This window comes from Chrysemys picta, unplaced genomic scaffold, assembly GCF_011386835.1.
Source record: "Chrysemys picta bellii isolate R12L10 unplaced genomic scaffold, ASM1138683v2 scaf2571, whole genome shotgun sequence".
NCBI lineage: Eukaryota > Metazoa > Chordata > Testudines > Emydidae > Chrysemys > Chrysemys picta.
This window is the reverse complement of record NW_027055274.1, coordinates 1-8,000: the sequence shown is the minus strand read 5'-3', so window position 1 is coordinate 8,000 and position 8,000 is coordinate 1. Positions and strand designations below refer to the sequence as shown.

At 44.3% G+C, this 8,000-nt stretch overlaps 1 pseudogene; it reads left to right on the top strand.

The window, feature by feature from the left end:
- The first annotated feature begins 1,045 nt into the window (after positions 1 to 1,045).
- Positions 1,046 to 7,997, top strand: LOC135980299 (paired amphipathic helix protein Sin3a-like; annotated as a pseudogene).
- Positions 7,998 to 8,000: the final 3 nt, after the last annotated feature.

Below are 8,000 nucleotides of genomic sequence, written 5' to 3'. Positions count from 1 at the left end.
GAGATGAAAGGAGAGGGGTAAGACTATGAGAAGGTGCTCTTAGACACCAGGGTATGGACATGGTATGCAAACTAGATTAGAGGAGGGATATAGGTTTGCGAAGGGACTGCCAAGTAATAGGTACTACTGGGATCTGTGTGCTTCTAGACTCCTGGAATGTTCAGCAAATATATCTCTGCAAAGTTCCCATGTTTCATCAAAAGTATCTAGGCTGCCTAGATGTAAATTGTGATTCCTTAATCCTCAGTGGAGAAAGAGCTGTTTTTTCCATTATGTCAAGATGTAAGAGGTCGAGGGTTGTCTGATTCCCAACTTGTGGTGTTTTTCCTTTAAACATGATCAAGTTGGTTACAGTGCACTCTTTGTGAAGTGACAGAATGGACTTCTTTCTTCTAGGCTAGGTATAAGCTGGCTGAGAGGTTCAGAGTTTTGTGTATGCCTGTGTTGCATGGGGTGAAAAGAATATCTAGTTACAGGACCATAACAAGTATCAGAGAAGTTTGAGAGCTCTGAAATGTCTGGCAAGTGGTTAAATCCATGTATTAAATTATGGGATGTTACAGATACCAGGGACTCTTTGGGGCAGCTGGTTACAACAGTTGAGATTTCTGTTATTTGTAATTTCTCACAAAGCAGAATTCTGGGATATTGACAATGATCCCAGACCCAGTCCTGGGACTCTGTAGGAGGTATACGGGGGGAAAAAACAGTTTGGTTTATGTTCTGTTGAATGCCCTCATCATCACCCTGGTTAGTGGGGTATAGCCATGCATTAGTGGCCTATTTAACCTTCTGTAAAATAACATAGCCACAAAACCAATCTAAAGATTCATGGCCATTCCTGGAGAATTTTGCTATGCACGTTGTACCACATTTGAAGTCCTTCTGAAACTTTCTGCTGTTTCAGTGGGCAATGGGCACTGAGCAGAAGCCTTACTGCCTCCACCTTGTCTGGTCTAGGTTTTTATCCTGCACCCATCAGTGTGGTATCTTAGCATCTCTTAGCTTCTAAGGTTCTCTAAGCTTCTAAGGGCTGCTAAGGTTAAAGATGAAAGAGGAAGAGTGGCGAGATGCCCAGAGAGGATTCAACAAGGTCTGGAGGGAGCAGAATGAGAAACATTACCTGAAATCCCTGGATCACCAGGGCATCAGCTTCAAACAGAATGACACCAAGGCCCTGTATGCAATATGTGTAGGCCCTTGACACCAGAACTTGGGTTGTTGTGATGGATAATGTGAACTCTGGCCCTTCCCCCATAGGGTTTGGGGTTGTAATGAAAGAGGAAATCCAGTTCACTGGCAGTGCTTTGTACAAGGGTCTTAAAGACGTGGTAAGTTGCATATGTGATACTCACCCATGCTCTGTGTATTTTGTCTTCCTCCCTCAGAGGCAAGAGCAGGCATCAGAAGATAATGCTGGAGTACCCATAGGCCCACACCTGTCACTAGCCTATGAGGACAGGCAAATCCTGGAGGATGCTGCTTCTCTTTATCATCCACCACGTGAAACAGCAGACAGGAATTCAGAAAGAGGATAAGTACAAAATCAAGTAGATCATGTACCACTTCATTCCGGACATGCTGTTTGCTGGGTGGTGCAAGCTCTCAGACGTGGAGGAGGAAATGGATGTGGATGAAGCCACTGGGGCTGCGAAAAAGCACAACGGAGTTGGGGGCAGCCTCCCTAAAGCCAAGCTGCTGTTCAGCAACACAGCGGCCCAGAAGCTACCTGGGGGAGGGGCGGAGGGGGGATGAAGTGTACAACCTCTTCTATGTCAACAACAACTGGTACATCTTCATGCGGCTTCACCAAATCCTATGCTTGCTGCTGCTGAGGATTTGCACCCAGGCTGAGCGGCAAATCGAAGAGGAGAACCGGGAAAGGGAATGGGAGCGGGAAGTGCTAGGCATAAAATGAGACAAGAATGACAGCCCAGTGTGTGGATCTGGTACTTGATCTGTTTCCTGGTGTCTTGAGGAATCTGTGTTCCTCCCTCTCACCTGCCTTTAGGTCTTGTCTCTGTAAAATCCGGTACCTGCATTTTGGTAGTTTCCAAAATGTGAAATATAAGGATGCTGGTGGGCACTGAATGTAGCACAGCATGTTATCAAGGAGGAGATCTCTAGACTTGACCCTGGGGCTTGGAACATCCTACTTCATGGGGCTGTGGGGGAGAGGTGTGGTATTTTGTATTGCTTTAACACTCCTTGCCAGCTGAATTTCTTAATTTTGGGTTGCGCTATTTTTCTACCTCATGAATTTACAAGTTGGATAAAAATCTTCTCTTGCCCCAAGCTTGTTATAAAACATCTCAATGGAGGAGTCAGCCCCTGGCAATTGACAAAGCAGTCAGTTTTGGCTCTGGTATTAAAAAGTGTGTCTCCTTTTAAACTGGTGTTCAAATGATTTACCGACTAAAAAAAGCAGGGCAGGCCAAACCCAAGTAAGTCCAGGCAGTCCTATGTAGACCAGTAAAGAGCCTCCTTGATCTTCCATTTTCTGTTACAATGTTCGTGTAATCTGAGTGGCCTCAGCAAATATATGTATTTAGAATTCTCCAAGGGCTGGTTTCCTTAGTGGTGATAATGCTACAGTACTAAACTGCCTATGGCTGCCTGTTTCCGGCCAGCTAAAACCAGAGTAAAGTAGCTAATTTGGATTGAAGCAAAGGAGGAAGTGTGGACAGTCTTTGTTGGCCTTGAGGGAGGCAGAGGTGTTTGAACCTATAACAATTAAAAACAAACAGAAAACACAGAGAACTTTTCAAATTCCCTTTAAATTGGCATTGTTGCTTAACCAGTATTTTTAAAAACTTTATTTTCATCTTCCCTTGCTGCCTATACCGCAGTGATGAGTGTTAGTTCAAAACTGGGTGTACCCTGAATGGCTTTTTTCATTTTCCTCCCCTTTTTACTATGTTTCTGCTACAGCCCACAAAACCTTTTAGAAGCTACATTAGCACATTCAGTTTGGAAAGGCGGTAACTGTCTGTGTAGCTTGCTCTGGATAAGGTGCTGGAGAAACAGGAGACCTGGGTTCTAGTTCGAGCTCTGCTACTTAGTTACTATGTGACCTCAGGCAAGTTGCTTCCCCCAATCCCCTTGGTCTCTGTTTTACATTCTTCAAGGCGGGGCCTAGTTGGTTGTGTGTCTGAATGGTGGCAAGCACAGAGGGGTCGCAGATATAGTTTGGGACCTCTGGGTGCTAGTGAAATACAAGTTAATAATAATGTGCAATGCGTATATTTCATAAGAGCCTTAGGACATATCTGCGTTCATATCTTTTTGGTGAGGTCTCTGCTTTAATGGTGTGCATAATGTTGTTTTGGTAGCAAGAACCTCTTTAGTTCTCTTTAGTTCTAAGAATTTTACCACCTCTGCCCTCCTCCGTGAGGCCTCTGACGGGTTACAGACCTGGCATTAATTTAAAAAGCTCTCATTTAAAGTCTTACAACGTTGTTCCTCATTTTATTGACCATTCTGGTAATTCATCAATTTGTCTGAGACCTTCAACATGTGGCCCTTTTGCTCCCAGAACTCAGAGTGGGCCTGTAGGAACTGCCTTTGAGGGGTGTTACAATGTAGTTCATGTTACACCTTCTCTTCCTCTAGTGGATATTGATGTGGAGGATTACTACCCAGCTTTCAGAGGGGTAGCCGTGTTAGTCTGTATCAGTAAAAACAACAAGGAGTCCTTGTGGCACCTTAGAGACTAACACATTTATTTGGGCATAAGCTTTTGTGGGCTATAACCCACTTCATCAGATGCATGGAGTGGAAAATACAGTAAACAGGTATAAATATACAGCACATGAAAAGATGGGAGTTGCCTTACCAAGTGCAGACTGTCCTCCACTATCCAAGAGATGCCTAGTATCAGGTGGGACCACATTTGAAGTGTCCTCTTGCTCTTAGAAAACCTGAAGCATTTGTAAACACAAGGACCAAAACTGTAAGGACTCTTGGAAAAGGTTCTGTATTTCTTTTGAATAACAACTTCCTTCTGGATTTCACACACGCTGGCTGGCTCTTGAAGCTGGTATATTTGTGGCTTTTAGCTGCTTGTTGTCACTTGAACTCTGTAAGCCCAAGTGTCGACTCTCACATGCTGGCTACCTCGATGATCCAATTTCTATGGAGAATTGTTAAGCACAAATTAGAGTATAAAGACAGGGCTAAAAACAAGTTCTTAATTTCAGTTTTGACAGGAAATCGGCAGTCAACCGGCTCTTTATTTAAATTTGGGAATATAATTAATAATTAGAATTTGATTTAATTATTTTTAATTTCCCCTCCAGAAACAACCAACTAATCAACCTTTGGATTTGGTGTAGCGATTCCATGGCAAGAGAACTGCCTAACAAGCCCTTCCCGCGTACCTCGATGGTCTAAATCTTTGCCAGCTGTCAGGCATTTCCTTCATAATGCTCACTTAAAGGTTATTAATTCATAGTTACTTTGTATGTGTAACTGTATTTTGCCAGCATCATTATTTATTTTAAAGGACACAATGTTTTCCAATGGGTGTAGTAGTAATTCACAGTAGAAGAGGCTACTATGTTCATAACCTAAATAATTGTTTTTTTAGTTTTAATACTTAGATGGCTAGATTTTTTTTTTTTTTTTTTTTTTTTTTTTGCTGTGGTTTGACCAGACAGAGGTTTGAAGCAGGAATTTTGAAGGGTATGTTCATTTCTAATCTGCATTGATGGACATATTCTTTAGCTGGTTCTGAGACTTGCGTGGTGCATAGTGGAGAAGAACTGGAAATCTGACCAATTCTGCCACAGCGTATATGTATGCAGGGGAGATAAAATCATTTCTCATCAATTATAGCTTTTGACATAAGTGTTTGCATGCAAACATGCAAGTCTAGAAGTGCAGGCAAATGATGAAGGCTCAGCCTGGCTTGTTTTGATTAATGTCAAACTCTGCTTGTTGCCACATGGAGAAGTTTATTTTGGAGATTTTCTTAGTGTTCTCTTTTGTCTACGGCCTGACTGCAGAAGGCAGGTTGTCCATAGTGCACACTAGTGCAAAGCCCTCTGACTGACTTGGTTTGGGGAAAGGGGGGTACTGCAGTATACAGTGCACCAAGTCCAGAGGCATTTAAAACCACTTCACTAACTCCTCTTCTCTGTGTCCTTCCTGCTCCCAGCTTCAGCACACAGTGAGCGATGAGATCTGCATGCAGGTGACAGAGCTTTACCTGTTGGAGAATAGCAACGGAGCTACCGGAGGCCTGCTGTCCTTACAGTCATCTCGGGCCCTTGTGGAGGCCACGTACCAGCGCAAAGCCGAGCAGCTCATGTCAGACGAGAACTGTTTCAAGGTAAAAACCATATCTGCCTGCAGTGACGCTTGGAGGAGGACTCCTGGAGGAGCTTGCTGAGAGAGGAGGGGAAGTACGAAGACTCGCTGAGAAAGGAGAATGGGCTCAGCTTTTCATTTTACGTAACTATCCAAATATCCCAAGGACCTCTGGACACCTGTGTGCTCCGCAGCTGTCATAGAGCTTGAGAGGGTGACCTGATTGTGCATTCTAGCCTGGTGGAGCTGCCGAGTACCTGCTCTGTGACTGTCGGTCTTAATATAGCCCTTGGCGGGGCTTGCATCAATCCAGACAGGAACTGTAGAACGAACAGGAAAAACAGAAGAATATTTCTATAAAGAGTTCCTCGGAAATGGGACATTTGCAAGGAAGATGGAAAAATACGTATCCTGAAGGAAAGCTGGGATTTGTCCCTGTATTTCTCAGTGTACCCAAAGCCAGAGTAATACTGTATTGAGTGATTGCTGTCACTAGGCTTTTAATCTCTGTCTCTCCCTCCCTCCTGTGGGGTGGGTCACTGACGCTTTCCACCTTTTTCTCCATCTCATCCATTGTAGACTGTAACGGTCTCTTACTAATATTTGTCACCTATGCGTTAAATAAACCTGACTCTCAGTTCAAATCAAATTCATACTTCTCGTCGCTGTGAAATCAGAAGTGGCCGGGCCCATCTTGAACTAGTGAAATTCATTGATAATGGCTTTGATATTTATAGGGCGTCTCTGTGTTCCTGATGAGAGTCTCAAAATAAGCAGGGAAGCAAAGAATTGAAACTGCACAAATTGATCAGAAAACAGCATGCTGCTAAAAGGAGTCCAGCTCCTTGCTTTGCCTTTATAAACATCCCAATTTCGAGCAAACTCTGTGGGTAACAGAGAAATTTTTTCTGATCGTTAATAAAATACCAACTGTTCACTGCAGCAATTCATGCTTTTTTCTTCCACCTCTCTTTAAGTATGTCATGGTTCTCTATCCAGGAATTCTCTTCTGCCCATATATGTAGAATAATTTCTTTCTCCTTTTACCCTCTGTTAGATTAGCTCCTTAGTGATCTAGAACTTTCCACTCATTGTCAAAACTCCTTCTGTGTTCAGATTGTGTAACTGGGGCTAGTATCCTACCGTTGCATAAAGTTTATTGGATTTATTTTTCTGAATAATTGGTTACTAAGTCTCCTTCCGCATTCTGCTTTGTAGCTGATGTTCATTCAGAGCAGAGGCCAGGTCCAATTAACCATCGAGCTGCTGGACACCGAAGAGGAGAACTCGGATGACTCCGTAGAGGCAGAGGTAAGAGCCGATTGTCCTTGGAGTTCAGCTGCAGCTATTAAGCATGTAAAGTTTAAATGGGGGTATAACTGGATGAAGATGGCAGAGCTGTCAGTGTTTCAGATGCTATAGTTTATGACCTGCTTCTAGTCCTACAGGACACATTCATTCTGTGACACAGTGCACTCAGTGAATTGGGTTGAACAAGCCTTGTTGGCATCTCTTATTAAGAATTTCAAAAACCAGACAGTGCAGGTGCATATAGGGGGAGGGATAGCTCAGTGGTTTGAGCATTGGCCTGCTAAACCCAGAGTTGTGAGATCAATCCTTGAGGGGGCCACTTAAGGATCTGGGGCAACAATCAGTACTTGGTCCTGCTAGTGAAGGCAGGGGGCTGGACTGGATGACCTTTCAGGGTCCCTTCCAGTTCTATGATATAGGTATATCCATCCATGGGGGGAGAGTGAGTGGGACTTGTGTGAAATATATGGAGTCTCCAAAGGTTGCTTTTCTTTCATCCACTTCCAACCAAACCCCTTCAGAGTTGGGTTTGAATTGTTTGATTTGGCAGATGTTGGTTAACCCCTTGTGTTCCGTGCGTTGGTCAGACTACGTAGAGCGGTACGTCAACTCTGATTCTGCCTCTCCCGAACTTTCGGGAACACTTGGCCCAGAAGCCGGTTTTCCTGCCAAGGTGAGTGAACAAGCTGTGGCTGTGAAAAGTGACACACAGACCACAAGTACCCATGTCAGCAGAGGGAGAAAATCTTACTCTGTCACAGTGTTGGCTATTGCAGTCTCTTGTTTGTTTTTAGTACTCTGCCACTTTAGAAGACATTAACCTGGGAGTAGCATATAGAGACACAGTGCTGCTGTTTATTCCAAGAGCCCACCCTGGGATCCTGCTCTCCAGTGACTGAGAGAGAGCATAGTCCACAGGCTGCAGAGAGGTCAGGGTTTGGGGAGTCACCAGCCCCGTTTTTTTTTTGGCAATCCTGCCTTTGCTTACAATAGCCCTCTAGCTGAGTGCAGAAGGTGCTGAGTCAGTGCTTTTCGCTAGCAGGAAGTTGGTTGCAAAACAGCTTTGAAAGGCCCTCACTCTCTGTAAACAGCTGAGATCAGTGGGTTGGCTTATGGTAGACACATGAGCCTAACCGACTTTAATTTCTGACCATTCCACTCTGAGCAATACTTTGGGTTCCGAAGGGCTGGCCTGGAGCCACCAGATATGCCCAGCCTAGTGGACAGAGGATGAGCACTAATCCCAGCAGGGAGTCTCTGGTTTACAGGAACCTGAGGCGGATCCGTAAGTGTCAGCATGGTCGGGAGCAGCAGGAGAAGGAAGGGAAGGAGGGAAACAGTAAGAAGTCCATGGAGAATGTGGAGAGCTTGGACAAGCT